At 36.4% G+C, this 25,171-nt stretch overlaps 1 pseudogene; it reads right to left on the bottom strand.

Annotated features, from left to right (window-relative positions):
- Positions 1 to 22,358: 22,358 nt before the first annotated feature.
- LOC124962434 (histone H3-like) lies at positions 22,359 to 23,845 on the bottom strand (annotated as a pseudogene).
- Positions 23,846 to 25,171: the final 1,326 nt, after the last annotated feature.

The raw sequence follows: 25,171 nt of genomic DNA, 5'->3' as shown, positions 1-25,171 counted from the left end.
AAAATAAATAAATGAATAAAAAATAAAAGAAACAAAAGCCCCCCCAAACACAGAAAGGATAAACATGCTCAGACACCCAGTTGGTCAATAACTTCAATTTCCAGACTGCCTGGCCATCTCGTTTGATTGACTCTTTACTTTTCCTAATTAACCTCTGCTGCTGTGATTACACCCTTTTAATTCTCTCCGGGAACATTTATTAATCATGCGTGGGATGCGTGGTTCTGGACTGCTCTCCACCGTCCGCCGCTGCTTTTCTGAAGCGTGCTCTTGATTGTGTTTCTTTCATCCGACTTGCCTTTTCTTTCTTTATTCCCCCTCGCCACAGAGAAGAAGCTGAAAAATGAGGACCTCACTCTCCAGCTCCACTCTATTGTCAGCTCAGCGCTGCAGCAGTTGTTAAGAGCTGGAAGAATCAATGTTGCTAAGCAACCCTTTTGCACCCCACATAAAAGATAAAGAGCAGTTGCTTGGCTCTGAGGAGGAGGTGGTCCAGCTTCCCTCCAACTCTGGGGGCCAACCTCCGTGCAGTCACAGAGAGATGTAGATTCTATTAATATAGGTTTCGGGGAGGAAAGTTCTTATGTTGTCTTTCTTTTCCTTTAGATCACTCCTAATTTTCTCCAAAAGAAATATGACCAGACTGGGGAGATAGCTCAGTTGGTAGAGTGCTTGCCTTGCAAGCACAAGGTCCTGGGTTCAATCCCCAGCACCGGCAAAAAAAAAAAAAAAAAAAAAAAACATACTGGAGAAATATGACCTAATCGGCAAAGAAATGGGTGACAAACCCATCATTTTGAGTTTCCAGGATTGATTTTGTCAGATTTCCTTGTTGAACAGAACTGCTTCATTAGACACCCTTCCATGACTCGGTTGCCTTCCTGTGAAAATGCAAATCAGCCGCTTGTTCAGAAAGTCATAAGAAATTGAGTTTTCCAGCATTTTAAAGTATTCAGCAATGACTAAGCTATTGAATGATAACACATTTCCTGTGACCTTCCTTAGATGTCCCTTGTGGCTTTTGTTTTTTAATCAAAGGTCCCATTCCCACATATTGACCTTACATAGGAACACTTTGTAACTTTTTGGAGGTAATGTTAACTACCAGAATGTAACTTTAGAGAAGGGAGGGTCAGCCCTTTTATTCACAAAGCTGACGCTCAAGTGGGTGGGCCACTTGTGGGGTCAAAGCCTGGGCCGGCCCTCCAGCCACAGGCCTCAGCCTCTCCTCTCTCCATCGCTTCCTAGTTGAGGCAAGAAATGAATGACTGAGTGATATTACAATATCACAGATCTCCACAACCTCTAGTCCACTGCAAGGCTAAAGCTCCTGCAATACTCAGATTCTTCCCCAGAGCTAAGACTGTCAGTCACCCCAATCTCTCTTCTCAATTCTTCTAAGATAAGACTTCATGTGGCCAAGGAACAGCTCTGGACAAAACAATCTGAACAGCAATGACGGGTGAAACTTTCTGACAGTAGCTTTCATTCCTCCTCCTTGTTGGCAGAAAACTGTAAATGGAAGGAGCCATTGTGAAACATCTAGGCCAGAGCAAGACTTAAAAATGGTGGGAAAATAAGAACAGAATGAGCCTGGGTCCCTAATGGCTTCCAGAGCACAGTGGCTTCATTGGCTCAGACTTAGGTGACAGAGAAATACACATCCACCCTGTTCAAGTCACTGTTGTCTGCTTTCTGCCACTTGAAGTCAAGCTCAGATCCTAAAAACTATGGACTCCTGTAATTTATGTTCCACCTCATAGGTTCTCCCAGACCCAAGAAGTGTCAAACCTGCCAGGAGAACAACTCGGTACCCACGGGAAACTCCACGTACGTTTAATAAGGGAAACTGTAATAAGATCTACCACTTACAGAGCGCTTCTTTCCATTATACCAAGAAAGTGAAGCGGCTCTCATCTATAATTCAGTTTAGGAAACAGCATGCTTTCAAATAGCCAGCATCTATTTACTGAGCACCACTGTGTACAATGCATTTTTCAAGACAGAGGGGAAGCCTCAAAGATGGACAGGACATATGGTCTTCTGGAACATTTTCATGGGAGTGTCATAAAACAGCATTCTGTTAAATGCTTGCTTGAATGACAAGTGACTATCCAGGCAAATCATTCCACTTCTCTGTCATGATGAAGGTCATCCCTAAGGTCTCATCTGCTCTAAATATCTAGGCATCCCCCACAATGATTAAAATGCTACTTTAGCATCTCACCAGTGAAATAAGTTAGGATTCTTGCCTGATGCATGAGCTGATCTTAGTCTCAAAATTCTCTATACCATTTTTTCAGCTTTAATGAGGCATAATTGGCATACAATATAGTGCACATATTTAAAGCGTACAATTTAATGAGCTTTGACATGTGTATGCCCATGAAACCATCACAAAAAGATAATGAACATTTTCATCATGAACAGTTTCCTCATTCCTCTCTGTAATCCATACCCCTTCTTCCCCAGTATCCCAAATCCAGGGAACCACCAATATTCTAACTGTTCCTATAATGTGAATTTTCTAGAATTTTATTGCATTAGAATCACATAATGTGTACACATTCCTGTCTGATTCCTTTCACTCAGTCTAATTATTCTGAGATTCATGCACATTGTTGGATGCATTAACCATTTTGCTCCTTTTCATTGCTGAGTAGTATTGCTGTATGGGTATACTAAAATTTATCCAATCACCTGTTAGATGACATTCAGGCTGTTTCCAGTTTGGGCTATTAGAAATAAGGTTGCACCTTGAATAGTCAAAACAATCCTGAGCAGGAAGAGTAAAGCAGAAGGTATCACAATACCAGACCGTAAACTATACTACGGAGTAATAGCAACAAAAACAACATGGTATTGGCACCAAAATAGACATTCAGACCAATGGTACAGGATAGAAGACACAGAGACTAATCCACATAAATACAGTTACCTCATACTAGACAAAGGAGACAAAAACATACAATGGAGAAAAGATAACCTGTTCAACAAATGGTGCTAGGGAAACTGAAAATCCATAAGTAATTGGATGAAATGTAATCCATATGAAATTAAACCTCTATCTTTCACCCTGCATAAAACTCAACTCAAAATCGACCAAGGACCTAGGAATTAGACCAGAGACCCTGCACCAAATAGAAGAAAAAGTAGGCTCAAATCTTCATCAGGTTGGCCTAGGACCAGACTTCCTTAACAAGACTCCCAGAGCACAAGAAATGAAAGCAAGAATCAATAAATGGGGTGGATTCAGACTAAAAAGCTTTTTCTCAGCAAAGGATACAATCAATAATGTGAAAAGAGAGCCTACAGAGTGGGAGAAAATCTTTTCCACATCACTTCAGATAGAGCACTAATCTCCAAAATTTATAAAGAACTTACAAAATTTTACACCAAAAATACAAAGAACCTAATCAATAAATGGGTCAAGGAACTGGATGAATACTTTACAGAAGAAGATATATAGGCGATTAACAAATACATGAAAAAGTGTTCAACATCTCTAGTAATTACGGAAATGCAAATTAAAACCACTCTAAGATTTCATCTTACTCCAATTAGAATTGCTATTATCAAGAACACAAGCAATAATAAGTGTTGGCGTGGATGTGGGGGAAAAGGCACACTCATACATTACTGGTGGAGTTGCAAATTGGTGAAGCCACTCTGGAAAGGGGTATGGAGATTCCTCAGAAAACTTGGAATGGACCCACCTTTTGACCCAGTTATCCCACTCCTTGGTTTATACCCAAAGGACTTAAAATCTGCCTACTACAGTAACACAACCACATCAATGTTTATAGCAGCTCAATTCACAATAGCTAGACTGTGGAACCAACTAAGACACCCTTCAATAGATGAATGGATAAAGAAACTGTGGTATATATACATAATGGAATATTATTCAGTCATAAAGAAGAATAAAATAGGTAGGTAGGTAAATTAATGGAATTGGAGAACATCATGCAAAGTGAAATAAGCCAATCCCAAAAAAAAAAAACAAAGGCCGAATATTTTCTCTGATAAGTGGATGATGATACATAATTGGGGTGGGGAAATGGCAGATAAGAGAAGAGTGGAGGAACGTGTATTATGTAGAAGGAAATGAGAGGGAGGAGGCGCAGGGGTATGAAAGATGGTGGAATGAGACAGACATCATTACCCTATGTACATGAATGATTACATGAATGGTATGAATCTACATCGTGAACAATCATAGAAATGAAAAGGTGTACCCCATTTGTGTACAATGAATCAAAATGCAGTCTGTAAAAATTTTTTTTAAAAATTTATAAAAGAAATCCTTCTCTGTTCATATGTTACAAAGATATTCTCCTACAAAATGCTTTATGATCTACATTATCTTTTACATTTAGCATCAACCAATGTTTATGATGTGACACACAGACTTGTTTAACAAACCACATTATAACTAGACACCCCAAAATGTACTTGCTTAAAACAATAAAAAACAATTGCTTTGCTCATAAAAAGAAAAATAGAAATAAGGCTGCTATGGGTGTTCATGTTTAAGTCTGTATATACAAAAGTTTGTTTGCTGTTCTTACCATCATAGAGTAGAATCACCAGGGGGTATGGCATCTAGCTTCTCGGGAAACACCCAAGTTGTTTTATGTATTGTTTGTTCCATTACAAATCCCACTAGCAGCACGAGTTTCCCACATCCTTTTCAACTCCTGATGTGGTCAGTCTCCATAATGGCAGCCATGCTAACAGGAGGGTGGTGGAATCTCACTGTAGATGCTTTTTTTTTTTTTTTTTTTTTCCACCTCTTCTAACCACATTTTATTGTTCTTTTTTCTTCTAACTGTTGAGTTTTATGAGTTTCTTCTACAATCTGGATATAAGTCCTTTGCATGATGTATCTTGTGCAAATACCTTCTTCCAGTCCGTGGCTTCCCGATTCATTTTCTTATCAGTATCTTGAAAAGAAAAAGGTCTCAAATCCCAGGAAGTACAATTTTTTAAATTACTTATTTTTTTATTTTATTTTTACAGACTGCATTTTGATTCATTGTACACAAATGGGGTACATCATTTTGTTTCTATGGTTGTACACGATGTAGATTCACACCATTCGTGTAATCACACATGTACATATGGTAATGATGTCTGTCTCCTTCCACTATTTTTCATACTCCCCTCCCTCTCATTTACTTCTACACAATCTAAATTCCTCCTTTAATTGTGTTTTTATCTTTGTGCTTTTTGTGTCATAGTTTTAAAATATTTGCCTAACTTGTAGTCACTGAAGCTTTCTTCTAGAAGTTAACTACTTTAGCTCTTACATGGAAATCCAGGCTGCCCTTGAAGTTAATTCTTGTATGTGGTGTGAGGTAAGGGCTTTAGGTCTTTTTTCTTTCTTTTTCATGCACATGGCTATTTGACTATGAAATTGTTCCAGCAATGTTTGTTGGATGAATTTTCCTGAACTGAGCTAACTAAGCATCTTGGTAGGAAGTCATTGGGCTATGTTCTCTACTTTTATGCTACTATCATACTGACCTGATGATTTTAACTGATTAATATCTCAAAATCAATTACTATAAGTGTTCCAAGTTTGTTCTTCTTTTTCAAAATTGTGGTTTTGGTTTTTTGTTTTGTTTTCACAATGCAGGGGGACTGAACCCAAGGCCTTGTGCTTGTAAGGAAAATTGTGGTTTTGAATCAGCAAGTCAAATTGTACAAAACAAAAGGCCTGCTGGGATTTCAACTGGAATCCTATGAACTATATAGAATGATCTCAGGAGATGTGACATCTTAATATAAATTGAGTATCCCTAATCCAAACATTTTTAAAGTTTTAGATTTGGGAGCATTTCAGATTTTTGGATTTTTAGATTATGCATGCTCAACCATAAAGTATATACAAATATTCCAAAATCTGAAAGAAAATCTTAACTACTCTGATTGTGTTTTTCAATTTCAAATTTTAATATTTTATTGCTAATATACAGAAATTAACTTTTTTAAACATTGGCCTTATTTCCTACAACCTTGTTAAATTCACATTTTAGTTCCAGTAGCTTCTTTATCAATTCTTTCTCTTTAGTCTCTAGGTTATCTACGTAGACAATCATGTTATCTGTGAATAAAGACAGTTTTAACTTTATTTTCCAATTTGGTTATTTTTGTTGTTGCTTTGTTCTCCTCTTTCCTTATGTATTGACAAGAAGCTCTGTACTATATTAAATACGAGAGATGAAAGCGAACATCACATTCTTTGTCTTAGGAGGGAGCTTCCGGTCTTTCTCCATTAAGGAAGACATTTTCCACACATGCTTCACATTTTCCACAGATTCCCTTTTTCAGGATGAAGAAGATCCCTTTTAGGTCTACTTTGCTGAGATGTTAATCACAAATTGAAAATGAATATAGTTATTTCTTTCTACATCTAGTAAGATAAACATATGGTTTTTCTCTTTTAGCCTGCTATATGAATGATATTGACTCTTGTAATGATAAACCAACCCTGTATTACTAGGATTACCCCACTTGGTCATGATGTATTTTACTTTAATACACTATTGAGTTTGGTTAAGTTTTAAAAGAACTTTTACGTCTGTGTTCATGAAGGTTGTGGGTCTGAAATTTTCATTTCTTGTAAATTCTTTGGTGGTTTTGAATTAGAATAATTCTGGTCTCATGGCTCCTCCTATTTCTGAGAGAGTTTATGTAGAATTGATATTTCTTCCTTCAGTGTTTGGTGGAACTCACTATTGAAAGCATCTGGGTCAAGAGTTTTCTTTGGGCGAATGGTTGTAAATACACACTGAAGTTTTTAAAATAGAAATAAGGCTATATTCAACTTGCTTATTTCTTCTTGAGTGAGTGCTCTTAGTATATCTTTTAAAGAAATTTTCCATTTAGTTGAAAATTTGTTGGATATTCTATCCAGAGCAAGCAGGTAGAAGAAAGAAGGAACATCCAGATTGGAAGGAAGAAGCTAAAGTGTCATTATTTGTAGACAACATCTTCTGTAGCTCTTATCTCTAGATAATCCCAAAGACACCACCAAAAAGCTATTAGAACTAATGAACAAATTCAGCAAAGTTGCAGGATACTAAATTAGCACACAAAACTCAATAGAATTTCTACATGCTTAAGAGCAAATTATCTGAAAATGAAATCAGGAAAGCCATCTCAATTAAAATAGCTACCTAAACGATATTTAGGAATAAATTTAACCAAAAAGGTGAAAAATCTCTATAATGATAATTACAAATCATTGATGGAACACACAAAGAATGGAAAGACATTGAGTGTTAGTGGATTCGAAGAATCATTGTTAAAATGTCCACATTACAATCTACAGAGTCAATACAACCCCTATAAAAATACTAATGACACTCTTCACAGAACTAGAAAAAAAAATCCTAAAATTCATATGGAACCACAAAACAAAGCAATCTTGTACAAAAAGAACAAAGCAGGATCCATTATACAACCTAACTTCAAAAATACTACAAAACTGGAGTAATGACAACTTCATGGTAAGGCATAAAGGCAGACACAGATCAGTGGAAGAGATTAGAGATCCTAGCAGGAAATGCAGGCATCTTCAGCCAAATGACCTTGCACAAAGTTGAGAGCGAGTATTAGGGAAAGAACAGGGCTAGGAAAATGGGATACCCTCATGCAGAAAAATAAGACTAGACCCCTATTTCTCACCATATGCAAAACTCAATTCATAGTGGATTAAAGACTCCAAAATAAGACATGAGACTACTAGAAGGAAACACACGGCAAACATTTCCCCACGGGTGGTTCAGAGTCCCATTGCAACCCTTGGTTTCAATCATCAAGCCTGACTCTGATCCCAGGGCTTTGTAGAGTACTTTTAATCCTCATTACTCAGTGGAAATCAAACTTCTGGTTTCTTCTGACTCTTTGTAGGCATGGAGCTCAGTAGGCTATAGCTTAACACTGTTTATAGCTACAAGTTTCCATTTGTTTTACACACACACACACACACACACACACACACACACACATTAGTTGTAGAAGAACACAATACCTTTATTTTTATCTGGTGCTGAGGATGGAACCCAGTGCCTCACACATGCCATGCGAGCACTCTGCCACTGAGCCCCAACCCCAGCCCATTTGTTTTTGTCTAAAGAGATACTTAACAAATTATTTTTATCATGTATACATTTTATAATTTTTCTCTCTTTAAATTTTATCACTGGTACATATTTGGAGTGGGGTTTGGGAGTAGATCCCTTGAATTCTTGCAGAGCTACTTTGATACTGGAATATTTTGAAAAGATACATGTCTTTTATGATTATTATTTTAATGTTGATTTTTCTATTATCTAAGAGCCTTTACCACTTATCATTCAGAAGTATAGTCAAGTCTGTCATTCATAACAATATAAGGCTATTACTTAGGCATTACAAGGTATTGTTCCATCCCTGTCCCTTTCTGGTATTGTTCCCAGACTATCCAAGGCTGGGTGGTGAAACAGGCAAATAACATATTTTAAATAACCAATTCCCACAAGTTTTTGAATTTAGTAACAAGTAAGTCTATTATCTTAGAGTGATATATATGGCCATATTATTGGAGATGTACAGAAGACGTAATATCTTAAAAAATTAGAAATTATCAAATTATCATAGAAGAATATTTGAGTAAATTGTGACATTCTTGATATAATTATTAATAATATATGTGAAAATGTTATAGCAACATGGAAAATACTTATAAGTCAAAAAAGTCAGATATCAAGTTATGTTCACATTTAATTATAAATTCATAGCAATTGTATGTATGCAGAGGAAACAGAAACATGAACTAATGGGGACAGTTTGATTTGTGAAGTTGATGGAATTTTCTTTAGGAGTGAATATTTCATTTTGAGTTCTGTTACTACACTGACATAGACCCATGTAAATTATATTACTTTGGAAACAAGAATGTTATACAATTAGATCACAATGAGATAAACTACTACATTTTCATGTTTATGAGATAAATGGTATGGATATTTTTATGTTACTTTTTACATCTAACTTGCTGAAAATTATAAGTTGTAAATTAAATAAAACAAATAATTTTAGATGCAAAAGTTCATTTCACAGTTTAACTCATGATCAGCACTGTGTGTTTATTTTGTTATTTGAAAAATATTTCAAAAATTTTAATAATTGTTTCAGTGAATCAGAAACAATTTCATCATAATTTCAAATGTTAGTCTTGGTCAAATGAAGTAGGGTTATGGTCTATAGTAAATAAAAGTGATTGTAAATACACTTATAATAAACTATGGGTATAATCATACATTCTGGTAAATAAATACCATGGCATACAGGCCAAGAAAGTCTACTAATAAATCTTGAGTTTGAGACCATGGTTTGCAGCTTTGAATCTTTGCGTTATTCATCTGAATCCTTTTATATGTACTCGATCTCTTTAATTCAATAATGCAAATACTACTGGACAACCAGCCAAAATGTAGACTCTTATATCCTTTATGTCCTCACAGTGCTTACAGGTTAGGGTGTGCTCTCCAGTTCTGTAGCCACAGCCATATCTGGTTATAAAGCACTTGAAGTATGACTAGTTAGATTGAGAATATGAAGTTTACCTTGTATTTAATTTTTTAATTAATGTAAAATTAAATTTGAAAACAGAGGGAATAAATAATATTTTCCCACTAAACATAATTTTATTGTTTGGGTAGGACCACATTTCACTTTAACCCTCCCAGATTTCACTTATGAATTAAGATATGCTGTAAAAAGTATCCACTGGATTTTGAAGACTTAATATGAAAAAAACAGTGTTTATATATATATATATATATATATATATATATATATATATATATATATCAATGATTTTTAAAATATTTATTGTATGTTGAGAAGACAATATTTTTGATTTATTGATTCAAGGTAATTTTTTTTTCTTTTTTGATACTGGTGCTTCCACCCAGAGGTGCTTCACCACTGAGTCATATCCCAGCCTTCTTTGTTATTTTTTGTTTTGAAACAAGTTGCTGAGGCTGGCCTTGAACTTGTGATCCTTCTGCCTCAGCCTTCCATGTCACTGGGATTACGGGTGTACTCCACTGTATCTGGCTAATGTATTCTTAAAATTAATTTTTTTCTGTTTCCTTTTACTTTTTAAAATGTGGTTACTATCAAGTGTAAAGACTTGGATTATATTTCTATTGGATAGGACTGGTTTACAGCAGGGATGGAAAAACTGTGGCATTACTTAGACCTGATTTAGAACACTGGATTCCAGAGTTGGGAAGCATGGTGGCGCACACCTGTAATCCCAGGGGTTTGGGAGGCTGAGACAGGAGGATTGCAGAATCAAGGCCAGCTTCAGCAACAGTGAGGCGCTAAGCAACTCAGTGAGACCCTGTCTCTAAATAAAATACAAAATAGGACTGGGGATGTGGCTCAGTGGTTGAGTGCCCCTGAGTTCAATCCCTGGAACCCCCAACCCCTAACGAAAGTCCAGAGTAGGGAAGCAGGTACTCATATTTTCCAGAGGTACGAAAGAAAACTGGTGAGTTCAGAAACAAAATGTTAAAACCTCTATTTAGTAATTCTTTAAATTTTTATATTTTATGTATCTTTTCTAATATAGCATATGTTAGAATAGTAATAGACTCTATATAAGTTAATGAATAAGTAGGTAGACAAAATTCAAATATAAATATAAAAATTAACAATTTTTTTTCCTGATAAAGCATTTGATCAACAGTATTCGATGACCACAGTTTAGAGGACATTGGGGAGTGGGATGTGAGAGAGAGAAAGATATGGGAAGAAGGACTTTTGAATGAAGAAATAAGAACCTCAACAAATCTGTTCTCCAGAAACAATGATATAACTTGACGAAATTGTCGAAAACAATCATTGCAGAACTTGGAAAATTGGCCAAAGGTATACTGCGAATTGACAAAATGTGTTAACAAACGAACAAGAGCAACAACAAAACTGGGACTCTCAGGTACGAGAAGTTGTGGTGTTTCAACCTGGGACCGCACCTGTCCCTCTTCCAGCTCTGTCTGGGAGGTAGTTCTGCCAGGGTAATGCAAGGTGTGAGATCAATAGCTTCACTGCTGGAGGGGATGTACTTGATGTGATTCAAAGTAAAACTGAAAATAGCTCCAGCCTCTGGATGTAGTTGGCAAAAAGTGGGGCAAGTAATAGCCCATCAGACTAACCAGAAAACAGACCCAGAGAATGAGACAGTCTAATAGGTCTCAACATAATCTGACAATGTGAAGTCTTACCTATACACAAGGATGCATGTATACTCAGGAGGGAACAGAGCTCTAGCTACTCAGACATTCCTGCCTGAGCATGGGTAGAAGAGACACAAGAGGGTCCAGTGGAAACTGTGAGACTTGGACGGTTTATAAAATGCCTAAAGACTGAAGGAATTCCCCAGTTGACAGACATATGTCAGTAAAGAAGCAGAAACTTTATTGACCCAGGGTGCTTGAGCCTAGCCTCTGACCAATGATTGGTTAATCATCAATCTATGCTGACATAGGAACATTATCTAGAAAACCAGTCTTAAAATAAAAACAAGGGAGAAAAATCCAGAAACACCTGAGCCTAGATTTCAGCAGCTGTGCATGGTAGGGAAGACAGACTCCAGAGAATAGTCCTCAACAAGAAATTTAACAAACAGAAAATAGCAGTAACAACCCCTAATATGTATGGGGGTAGGAGGGAGAGTCAGAACCTCCAATACACTATCAAATTATCTGATTTTCAACAAAAAATAGGACACACTCAGAACAAAAAAGTGTCACTCATAATCAGGAAAAATAAGCAGTCAACTGAGCCCATGTAGTTACATGGGCTCAGGGATTGTATTTAGTAGGCAAAAACTTCAAAGTTGCTTTTATAAATACATTCAAAGAAATAAAGGAATTATGTTTAAAATAAAGTATGACAGTGACTCAGCAAATTGAGAATATCAGTAAAGAGAGAGATTTTAAGAATAAAGACCAAATGGAAATTCTAGACTTGAAAAGTATATGAACTGAAATGAAAAATTCACTAGATGGGATCAACAATAGATTTGAGATGATAGAAGAATAAGTGAACTTAAAGTTACACCAGCAGAATTATTCAGTTTGTAAAATGAAAGAAAAAGAGACTGAAACCCTCTGTGAGACTTTTATCAGCTTTAAATACCTAATTAGATGAGAAGAAAGTTTTCAAATCGATAACCTAAGCTTTTAGCTGGGTGTGGTAGCACATGTCTTGTAATCCCAGTGATTTGAGAGGCTGAAGTAGGAGGATTCCAAGTTTGAGGCCAGCCTAGGCAATTTAGAGAGACCCTGCCTCAAAATAAAAAATAAAAAGGGCTGGGAATGTAGCCCAGTGGTGGATCAGCTCTGGGTTCACTCCCTAGAACTTGGGGGAAAAATAGCCTAAGCTTTTGCCTCCAGTCATCAGAGAGAAAAAGAGCAAATTAAACACAAAGTAAGGAAAAGAAATACTAAAGATTAGAGCAGAAACCAATGAAATATAAGATATAAACAACAGAAAAACCAGTGAAACCAAAACTTGCCCCATGAAAAGATTAACAAAATTGATGAACTCTTAGCTAGATCAGGAAAACAAAATAAAACAAAACATAAATTACCAGTCTCAGAAATGAAACAGAGTGTATCACAGTTAACTCTACATCAGTTCAAAGGATTATTGTGGGGGCTGGGGTTATAGCTCAGTGGTAGAGCATTTGCCTAGCACGTGTGAGGCACTGGGTTTGATCCTCAGCACCACAAATAAGTAAATAAAGTAAAGGCATTATGTCCATCTACAACTGAAATTTTTTTAAAAAGCTTTAAAAAAAAAGAATTACTGTGAAAGCAATAAAAGAATACTATGAAGAACGTTGCCAACAATAAATGGTGCCAAGGATGTGGGCAAAAATGTACCCTCATACATTGCTGGTAGGAATGCAAATTGGTGCAACCATTATGAAAGCAGTATGGAGATTCCTCAGAAAACTTGGAATGGAACCACCATTTGACCAGCTATCCCACTCCTGAGTTTATACCCAAACGACTTAAAATCAGCATATTACAGTGACACAGCCACATTAATGTTTATAGCAGCTCAACTCACAATAGCTAAACTATGGAACCAACCTAGGTGTCCTTCAACAGATGGATAAACAAACTGGTATATATAACAATGGAATATTATTCAGCCACAAAGAAGAATAAAACTATGGCATTTGCAAGTAAAAGGATGGAACTGGAGAATATCATGCTAAGTGAAATAAGCCAATCCCAAAAACCAAAGGCCAAATGTTTTCTCTGAAAAGTGGATGATGATACATGATAGGGGCAGGAGGTAAGAGAAGAATGGAGAAACTCTGGATTGTGTAGAGGGAAATGTGGGGTGGGGAAGAGAGTGTAATGAAACAGACGTCATTACTCTATGTACACGTATGATTACATGAATGGTGTGAATCTACATTGTGTACAACTGGAGAAATGAAGAGTTGTACCCTATTTATGTAAAATGAATCAAAGTGCAGTCTGTAAAAATAAAAATAAAATAAAACAGATAAATGGATAAAGAAAATGTGTTGGGTATATGTGTGTGTGTGTGTATGTGTATAAAGAAAATGTGGTGTGGGTGTATATACATATATACAAAGAAAATGTGGAATAAATAAATAAATATATATATATGTGTGTGTGTGTGTATGTGTGTGTAATGGAATATTACTCAGCCTTAAAGAAGAATGAAATTATGGCATTTGCCAGTAAATGGATGGAGCTACAGAATATCATGCTAAGTGAAATAAACCAATCCCAAAGAACCAAAGGTCTAATGTTTTCTCTGATAAGTGGATGATGATCCATGATGAGAGTAGGGTAGGACTAGGGAAGAATAGAGTTACTTTAGATTAGGTAGAGGGGAGTGAGGGGATGGGAGGGGGTATGGTGACAAGAAGGATAATAGAATGAAGCAGACATTATTACCCTGCGTACATATGTGACTACACAATTTGTGTGATTCTACATCATGTACAGCCAGAAAAATGAGAAGTCATACTTTATGTGAGATGTGTCAAAATGCATTCTACTGGCATATGTAACTAATTAGGAACAAATTTTTAAAAATAAACAATAAAATCTCCAAACCCTCTAAAAAAAATGTTCCAATAAATTAGACTTTACCAAAACTATCTCACTAGCACATCTGAGGGCTGGGGTTGTGGCTCAGTGGTATTGTGCTTGCCTAGCACACATGAGGCCCTGGGTTCGATCCTCAGCACCACATAAAAACAAAATAAAGGTATTGTGTCCACCTACAACCAAAAATATATTTAAAAAAAGAAAATCTGAGTAGACGTAAATCAAATTAGTAATTAAAAATCTTTCCACAAAAAAAAGCTCACATCCAGATGGTTTCATTGGTGAACTTTTTCTTTTGTTGTTTCTTTTTCTTTTTAGTACTTGGGATTGAACCCAGGAGGTCTTTATCACTGAGCTATATCCCCAAACCTTTTTTATTTTGAGACAGAGACTTGCTAAGTTGCCAAGGCTGACTTCTAACTTGTGATCCTCTTGCCTCAGCCTCCTATAAAGGCATGCACCATTGTGTCCAGCCCTTCATTGGTGAATGCGATCAAAAATATAAAGAAGAAATAATTACAACCTTTGACAAGCTTTCAAAAGATAGAAGAGAAGGGAATAGTTCCCAACTTATTTTGTAAGTATTGTCCTGATACCAAAGGTAGCCAAAGATATCATAAGGAAACTAAGCCTGGCATTGTGGTGCATGCCTATAATCCTAGCTAATCCCAGCTGCTCAGGAGGTTAAGGCAGGAGGATCACAAATTTGAGGCCATCCTGGGCAATTCAGCAATACCATGTATCAAAATAAAAAATAAAAAGGACTGTGGATCTGACTCAGTGGCAGAACCCCACTATTTAATCCCTAGTACTGCAGGTGTGAAAAAAGAAAAAGAGAAATAGAGATAGAAACTATAGACCAGTAATCCTCATGAAAACACTTGTAAAAATTCCCAGAGAGGTAGCTGGGAATGATTGCGCATGCCTGTATCTCCAACTTCTTGGGAGTTCAGACAGGAGAATCACTTGAGACAGAAGTTTGAGACTAGCCTGAGGAACATAACAAGACCCCATCTCAATGAAATAAAATAATTTTTAAAAAATTTGTTAGCAAACTGAATTCAACAACACATAAAATGGAGTACACACTGTGGTCAAAGGAGATTTATCCCAGGAATGCGATGTTGGTTTAACACCTAAAAATCAACATAATATACTGTATTAATAGAATAAAGGATAAAATCTACAGGGTCATCCCAGACATAGGAAAAATCATTTGGAAAAATTTAACACTTATTCCTGATACATACTCTCAAAAAACTAGAAATAGAAGGTAATTACTTCAACCTAAAAGAGAATCTGAGAAAAAATTTTAATAGACACTTAGGCCAAAAAGATACAAGAGGCTAAAAAGCATGTAAAAAGGTGATTTGACTGTATGAGTCTTAAAAATGTAAATTAAAGCCATAAAGAATAATACATCACACCTATTAGAATGGTTGTAGTAACATGATGGACAGTAAAAAGCACTCAATGTGAAGAAAAAGCAATCCCGGTACATTGATAGCGGTAATGTAAAATGGTGCCGTCACTTTGGAAGTGTGGAAGTGTGGCAGGTTTTTGTTTGTTGGCTAAGTTAAAATAAAGTTAGTATACATCCCAGAAATTCCTTCTAGTTATCCACAAAAGAGAAGCAAAAATGTATTCCACACAGAACATACATGATTGTTCATAGCAGTGTTATTCGTATTAGCCAAAAGTCGGAAACAAGTTCAAATGCCTACTAACCTGGAATGGTTAGATCAAATGTAGTATATCTATGCAACAGAATGCTGTTCAATGTTTGGTATTAAAAAAAAAAGAACTTCTAAAATAATTTGCAACATGGCTGAATCTTAAGAACACTATGCTAAGTGAAAGAAAGAAGCCAGACTATGTGTTGTATGATTTCACTTATTAATAGACTGATTCAGTACTGAGAATTGAACGCAGGGCCTCGTTCATGGTAAGCAAGCACTCTACCACTGAGCTACCCTTTTAGCCCTGTATGATCTCATTTATATGAAATATCCAGAAAAAGCAAAGGTAGAGACAGAAAGCAGAGTAGTGATTGTCTAGAGAGGGAACTGATTGCAAATTAGCACAAGAGATTTTAATTTTTTTTTAATTTTATTGTTTCTTCTTAGTTATACAAGACATTAGAATCCATTTTGATAAAATTACACAGCATGGAATACATCTTATTCTAATTAGGACCCCATTCTTGTGGATGGGCATGATGGTAGGATTCACTCAGGTATTTTCATATGCATACATAGGAAAATCATGTTAGATTTATTCTACTGTCTTTCCTATTCCTATCCTCACTCCCATCTTTTCGTTCCCCATACAGGGAGTGTGGGAGGAGGAAGCTGTTCACCTCACAGAAGCCAGGAAGCAGAGGGAGAGAAAGGGGCCAGGATCACACCATCCCTTGAACGGCGTGCTGCAGTGCCTGACTCTTCCCTCAGGCCTACCTCCTAAGGGCCCACCACAGCCTGGAAACCATAGGACACAAGGCCAACGTTGGAGATCCAAACCATAATGGTGATGATTCTGATAGAAAAGAAATGATGCCTGCTGTGGTTTTGATGTGCACTTCTCTCATGGCGAGGGATTGTAGTTCATGTGATAATGGATCTTCTTTGGGGAAACTTCCATTATTTTTAAAGGCCCACCACAACTTTGATCTAATTATTAAGATTTTTCTCTATCACCTGCCCTTCCAATTTGATATGACCAATCTCCACTCCAAGGCAATTTTTATTTTATTTGTTTGTTTGTTGCTGGGGTTGAACCCAGGTCCTCAGACTTGCTACACACATTCTCTACCACTGAACTACTCCCCATCCCCAGTAGCAAAGTTTTAATAGATTCTTATTTGTAGCTTACTGCAAATGGTAATGTATTTAATACATGGCAAATTAATAAATGACAGAATTGTGCATCAGAAGAGTCTAACATTGCCATAATGGTGTAAAATACGAGTTGAAACTGAAAGAAGGGAATATTCAAGGGAAAAATATAATTTTACCATTGGCTTAAATGAATCAATTGCACAAAGATAAAATGGGAAGATCTAGTTTGACCTCAGTAAAAATAAATGTTCAAATTTAATTGGAATGCATGTTGAATTAGGCCAACTGTATGGTTTAATCTGTTTTTAGAATTTCACTGCAATTTGCACTAATAAACATACAGCTACTCTATCACCAAAAATGAGAAATTTAATGCATTCTGTATCAATATATTATAAACATTCCTGCTAACATACTTTAAGAGGGCTACTGACAACTGGGTTTTAAAAAGTGGAGCTGCAAATGCAGTAGGGGTTCTGGGAATCTTGTCCAAAGAGGAATATATTTAGTGTGAAAAGGAAAGGCTGAGGAGATGTATGACCCCTGACTTGAAATGTTAGACTTAAAAAATACATGTCTAGGCTACTTTTACTTAAAATGTTTCATTTTGTAATAATTTCATTCTTTAAAAATAGCACAAATAATAGGGTGCTGGTATATTTTTTACCTAGCTTTCCCAAATGTCTTTTGTAACCTTAGTAAAATTATCAAACCCAGGAAATTGACACTGATTCAATACTATTGTATATTGTATGTATAGTTATTATTCAAGTTTTGCCAATTGTCCCCTTAACTTCCTTTTCCTCGTCCAGAATCACACACTTAGTTGTCTTATCTCATTAATGTCCCCCTCTCTGGAATAGTACCTTAATTTTTGTCTTTCTTGACCTTGATCCTTTTTACGAGTACTGGACAGCTGTATTTTAGAATGTCTCTCAATTTGGGTTTGTCTAAAAATTCTTTGTGAGCTGGATTTCGTGGGCACACCTATAATCCCAGCAATTCAGGAAACTGAGACAGAGGATTGCTTGAGTCTAGGAGTGGGAGGCCAGCCTAGGCAACACAGCGAGGTTTGTCTCAGGAAAAAAAAAATTTCTTTATGACTAAATTCAGGCGATGCACGCTCATCACAAATACCATGAAAGTGATGTGCCCTTTAACAATATATCTCATCACAGATGATGTAACTTTGATTACGTGATTAAATGTCACTTTTCATTTTTTCTGTCTTTACTATAAAATTAATATTTGGAGTGTTTCTGTTTTGTTTTTGTTTTCCATATGGAAAGTACTTTCAGGCTCTGCAAATATCCTATTTCTCATAATACTTTTACCCAGTAATTTTAGCAGCCATCAATGATTTTTGCCTATAATCATTATTGGCATGATATTTGCCAAACAGTGATATTTCTATTTTCATTAATCAATGTTTGTTAGTTGGAATTCTGTGAGGGATGAGATGTCCTTTCTGACTCTTTAGTCATTTACTTACATAAGGATGAACTTAAGAATTTTTATTTTACGCAGAGGATTTTCCTCCACTTCTGTCATTATTGTGTTGCTCATACCAACTACATTTGACCTCTGGAAACTCCTTCACCTTGGCTTCTGTGTCCTTTGTCTTATCCCTATTATATTTCAGGGTGTTTTCTTTTTTCTGTCACCATAAGATGTTCTGGATTTTTCTTGTATTTCCATTGCCCTTGCTCTGGAATCAGTCATTTTTCTGAGGATATCTGGTTCTTTTTATTGGAGAATAATTAGTTTAGATATCAAAATACAGGCACTAAATGTGCTTAAGTATCTGAAGCACCTTTGCATATTCTCAAAGGACAGAACTAGGAAATACATATTATAGTTTGATTGATATCTAGTTTTGTGTGTCTTTTTGTTTACTACTATTCAGTAATTGGCACAAGTTGAGCACAAAATATATAACTAATAGTGTAGAAGGGATTCTCACTTGGTATAAAATTAGACTAGAAAACCTAGGGACTTTCCAATCTCATAAATCTGTTATGTTCTCATTCTGAGAAAGATAAGCTGGAGAATTATACCAAACAAACATACTCTCTGTAATGTTCATAATAAGAAAAATGCGAAAGTCTTGGGAGCAGAAAGCTTTAATTATTATCAAAACCAGTGAAGGGAGTTAAAGGCCTTAAAGTCCTTTTATTCATTTTGACCTGACTTGCAGAAGGCTTCATCAGTAAAGCTATGGTGGAAAAAGAAAAAAAGAATGAGGATATCTTCTTTAGGTGTTCTAATGTAAATTTGCTTTCTATCCATTATTTTTTACTTTACATAGATGAGATCCAAGAACAGTATTTCTGCTATAATACCACATGTACTTTACATTCTTCAAAATAGGAGCCTAACAGTAACCAGACTGACAGAAAAAGTAGATTAGGTACAGCCCTCTAAATTTATGGAATTTTATAAGTACTAACAAAAAAGCAGTATTCTAAAAAATTAATTAAATCTCCATCAGCATTTCCATCAACTATCATAGTCAGTTCCTAAAATCCTTTTAAAAAACCTAGTGTTTATGCTTCTTATATTAAAGATATAAGTTTTTAGATCATTTGAATAAAAATTCAAAATATTATCCAGAGTAGAGTGCTTTCCCCTATGTTGCTTCTTCAGCACCTCTACTCACGGACTCCTTAGATAGTTCTCCATCAGAGGAACCATAGAAGTTCTTGAAGCCACTAACCAGCTACTACTAAGATTAATGGAAGGCACTTCTGTAGACTTTTAACCATTTTTTATAAGGGTGTTCATATATTGCTAAGACTTTGTTCTTTAATTGTAAGAAAGTTTGTTTTTGATTTTTTAAGAAAATGAATGTACTGGGGGAAAACAGTCAAGTTGAATTCACACAGTTTCTGCACTATAAGGACATCATTCCACTGTTTACTATTATTTATGTATAAGATAATTTATGTTAAAGAAGCACATGCTCTAGCAGTAATTAACCATCGATATGCTGAGTGATTGCTAGTATGTGTACATCTCAGTGACAGGTTTAACCAGAGTTGATATTTTGTACCTGTGTATTTTTATAGTCTTATATGTTTCTGATAACACTGTATACACATATCACTTGTTGAATTGCAGTCTTTAAATAAATGGTGGTTTCATGAAGTAGTTTAGCTTTGGGGTCTCACAGAGGCTCTTTTTCAGTACTAGTTTTGTGTAGAGTTCTACAGTCTTTTAAATTCTTTCCCTCTTATTCCTATGCCTTCTCCTATTCCTATATCCATTCCATGAGTCCCCAACTGTGGGCTAGGTTTCATAAAGTCTTTTGAAGAAACATATGATTCCTGCTCTTTACAGATAGGAAATAATTTGGAAGCATTATAAGACAAAACATAATCAATTGATAGACTGCTGTACGTGATTATAAATACTAGGCTTGCTTGTGCTGTCTCCTAGCATTGCCCAATTTTTCAAAAAGCACTTCCAGTTTAAGATGTTGCTGTCATATCAAGTTGTGAACTGATCTTTTCCCTTGCTGACTTTTCCACTTGACTGAAAGAATTCTATAAATTGACTTTATTGGTGCATGGTCTCTATATTTGGTGTCCCCCCAAAAGTTCAATGTGAGACAATTCAAGAAAGTTTAGAGATAAAATGGTTGGGTTGCAAGAAGTTTAACCTAATCAGTGTATTAATTCCCTGATAAGGGATTAACTTGGTAATAACTGTAGGCAGGTATGGTATGACTGGAGGAGGTGGGTCACTGGGGTCCAGTCTTTGGTGTTTATATTTTGTCCTTGTGAGGGGAGCTCCAGCTGGCTTGCTCTCCCTCTTTCTCTCTTTCTCTCTCCCTCTCCTCCCTCCTTTCTGGTGTGATGTCTTGAGTCACTTCCCTCCACCACACTCTTCTGCCATGATGTTCAGCTTCACCGCTAGCCCCAAGGAATGGAGTCACCCTTCTATGGACTGAGACCTCTGAAATTGAGCACCCCAGAATAAACTTTTCCTCCTACAATTGTTCTTGTCAGGTCTTTTGGTCACAGTAGTGAAAAACCTGACTAAAACAAGGAATATATCAGTACTACAAAATCTTGCTTCAAGAAATAATGAAAATTCTCTTAGAATTTGTGTGTTGTGTTCTGTTCAAATTTGCCTCTTTTTGATGTAGATATGCTTCAGGGTAGCAGATGGCTAGGGAACTCTATTACTTCTTCAATACTGTATTATTTATTAAAAAGTTAATTAAGAAAAATATATTTCTTCATATATATTTAGTTGCTGCGGATTGAAAAAGATGGAAGAAATTTAGAAGAGAAGAATTTTAGGTAGAAAATTATTGAAGCTTATCTAAATTATATAATAAAGTAAGTGTTCCTATGTAGAACATAGACATCCCCATTTGGATTAAAACATAAACAGCCCGGTGTAGTGGTGCACTCCTGTAATTCCAGTGACTTCTGAGGCTCAAGCAACTTAGTGAGGCCCTCAGCAACTTATCAAGACCCTGTCTCGGAAAAAAAAAAAAAAAAGGGGGGACTGAGTGTGTGTCTCAGTGGTAAAGTGCCTCTGGGTTTAATTCCTAGTACCAAAACAAACAAACAACCCACTTGCAGTTAAATATTATCTAATGTTTGGTTTGATATACGGAATGTAAAAACTTGGGCATGGATTTTTTTTTCCCCATGTCACTTTGGAAAAAAAAATTACTAGTTTCTTTAGATTTTTCAAGGAATTTTTATATTAGACAATCCTATCTTTCCCAAAGAGAGAATTGACCCATTATAAACTCTCATTATCCAGATGGGAAAGTGGAGATTGAGAATGATGTAATGATCATATGTAAGATTACAGCATATAATGCTCCTGACTTTTAACATAAATATTTCATTGGGTGTATTAGGATGCTTTCATTTAATGGGGAAAAAAATCATAGTAATTGACTATTGGCTTCTGGGTTTATGTACTTTGGTCTCCTGCTCTGAGAGTCAGTTCTAAATTGAAATCCAAAATTGACTCCCACAATTAGAGAATTCAGAAGAGATATAGCAATATCTGTACCTTTTTGAACCACATGTCTTTGCTTGGGTTTCCTACTGTAGGAAATTATTTTTCTTTCAGAATTTTTAACTTAATTCATATTTTAGTTTCTATAGACACCTACAAATCAAGACAGTGAATTCTTGAAAAAAGCCTGGTAATAGTTCCTTTATAGAAATTAAGATTTGTAAATTACAATATTGAGATTGTAGATTTTAGCTAAACAGTATTTACTTGGAATGGTCTTTTTTTTTTTTTTTTTTGGATAAACAAAAATTTAAATTTAGTCAACATACATAATTGACCTAAAAACCTCAATAAAGGATAAATTCAAAAACCATTTGGGAGGCCATCTCAGTAAAAGGGATTTTCCCAGGACAGTAAATAGCCAGATGTAATCTATTCCAACCAACACCATCTTAAATTTACAGAGGTCCAAATAAACCTGGAGCTGCCTGCTCCTCTTCCACAGCAAGTTTACACTAAACTCCACAAGGAAAAGAACCAACCCTTGATAGTGTTTCCTCTTAGAAGAAAACCTAGATTCGAGACCAACCACAACACAATGAAAAGCTAAACTAGATAGAATATTAGTTAACAGATGATGCTGGTGTGAATAACTTATTTTATTCTAGAGCCCTTATCAATAAAATCCCCCAGTTAGTGTTTGCATTATCAGCCAGAGGGTTAGTTAACATGTGGTAGAATGAGGACTTATGCAAGGTATATTACACATAGCATTTTACTACTATGAAAACAAGTACAGTCTCTAGTTAAGAGAAAACCAACTGGACTGTAAATTACATACCTTAATGACAAGACTCCCACCACCTATGAATGTAAAACATTTAATTTAAAAATGTTGACACTGCTATATATAAAATAACTATTATAAATGCACATAGTGTATTCTATAGCTGCCAGGTTTACTTTTTTTTTTTTTTTTTTTTTTTTGAGGAAACTAAGTTACACTGTGGTTAAGACTTGTATCTTCACCCTTGAAAAAGCCCGCATTCTATCACAGCGAAGTACGGTCAGACTTAACAGCCCCAATTGTTAAACACTTGGATCAAGTCATAACCAGTTTTATTGCAAAAGGACCCTGTACACATTTATCAATTCTAGTCCCGTAATAGCTACCCAACAAGTCATTAACAAAGAGAAACATGCTTCACGAGAAGCAAGAAATATCACCCATCCCTTCTGCATGTTAGCAACCTGTCACTCCTGAGCAACAGTGCTCACATCACTGAGGTCTGTGAACAGTCACTTTTCGCATTCATCCTGAGTGAACGATGGAGTGACTTAAGTACAAATGCAACATATTATAAACAGTTTCTTATCAAAAAAGTCACAAATTAAACCAAAGTATTTTACAGAATTTACTACAAAACGCCATAAAAACTGCCTTCACTTAAGCTCTCTCTCCGTATCCCCATGCCCAAGCAGATGTCTTTGGGCCTGATGGTGACTCTCTCAGCGTGGATGGCACCCAGATTAGTATCTTCAAATAAATCCATCAGGGACGCTTCACCAGCCTCCTGCAGGGTGCCAACGGCTGCACTCTGAAACCTCAAGTCCGTTTTGAAATCCTGGGCGACCTCTGTCACCAACCTCTGGAAAGGTAGCTTCCGGATGCGAAGCTGGGTGGATTTCTGGTAAGGAGGAATCTCTGGAAGCGCCACAGTCCCGGGCCTGTAGCGATGTGGTTTCTTCACCCCGCCGGTAGAGGGGGCGCTTTTCCTGGCAGCCTTGGCGGCCTGCTGTTTGCAAGGGGGCTTTCCCGCCAGTGGACTTACCAGCCGTCTGCTTGGTTCGTGCCATTTTCTGTCACCCAACGCCCAAGTCTTCGTCCGCTTCTCCGACCGCCAGACCGAGCTGCTGCCGGGTGAAGACCAGCAGCTGCGGAGCAAAAGAGCGGCGCTACTCCAACAAGTGACCAAACCACCCTGCGCTCCGGGTCCAGTGTTTTCTTTTCATTTTTTGAATTTGGCAGTTTTCTTTTTTAAAAAATTGCTAAGCTAAAGGCTGGAATTTTGTCTGGTATTGAAGTATAGATTTGGCTTTTGTGCTCATGAGAATACTTCAAGGGGGTGGGAGTTGGGTAGTGCCGTAGTGTCCACTCTGGTCTCTACCGGCCTCCAAAAAAGCACCAGCATGCGCCAACTCATTCAAGAGAGCAGCTGTGGGGTTGGAGCTGCTTCCTTCTTCTGTGGCTTACCACTGGCCCTTTGCCTCTTTCCTGATGCTGATTGTTTTGATTGGTTGCTTCTGCCATGGTTGTGCTGGTGTTGTTGTGGAAAGAGAGAAATAGGAGTTCCTAGTGGGTGGCCTGCACTCATGAAAAGACAGAGGGAGGCTGAAGCTGTGATGCCTGTCCTTTTCCCCCACTGATTTTAACTTGGCCAAGGAAGTCAGCATGGTATCTGTCTCGTGAGGAAGGCAGAATTCTCCAGCTCTTTTGCTGTTTCTTAGTAGGAAGAGTTGAGAAAAGCCAGAGCAGGGATCGTCCCATGCTTTTAAAATGCAAGGGTTACCTTTTCAGAGCGCTCTTATCTTTGCTGGGTGAAGAAGTAACCCTCCTCAAAATAATCTGTTGGTATTTTTGCATTATTTGATAGAAATTAGAAAAGTAGTTACTAATAAGATTCAGTGATAAATAATATGGCCAGGAGAAAATTTGATGTGGAATTTCAGCTGATGGCAGGATGATGTTGGTACCTTTGGGAGTGTGGATAGTGAAAAAGAGAGTGTTGGGATTAATGAATAAACATTTTTGTGAATTGCCTTTGTTTGCAACTGAACAACTACATTTGTTATTTACCTTACTTCATAGAAACAAGACTTTCACGTATGTCAACAGTACACAACATGTTTTTACCAGTTACTTGTACACTTAGTTGGTGCATGACACTTTCCTAGGTTTTATAGAATATGTTGAGGATATGATCCTTGCTCTCAAATATACATAATTAAAAGAAGACATGATTATATTTGAGAGGCAGGAAAATGTCAGCAGTAAATCTATCACTATTATAAAAAATATATATATAGCCCTTTAAGATTCAAAATTTATCTTATAATAAATTGTAATCATAGAAGTATCGCTTATGCAGCAGTTTTAAGGTTTATTGATTTGCAGACCAGTTC

The sequence above is a fragment of the Sciurus carolinensis genome, chromosome 12 (genome assembly GCF_902686445.1).
Source record: "Sciurus carolinensis chromosome 12, mSciCar1.2, whole genome shotgun sequence".
NCBI classification, from domain to species: domain Eukaryota; kingdom Metazoa; phylum Chordata; class Mammalia; order Rodentia; family Sciuridae; genus Sciurus; species Sciurus carolinensis.
The sequence above is the reverse complement of the archived record's forward strand: the minus strand, read 5'-3'. Positions and strand labels throughout refer to the sequence as shown.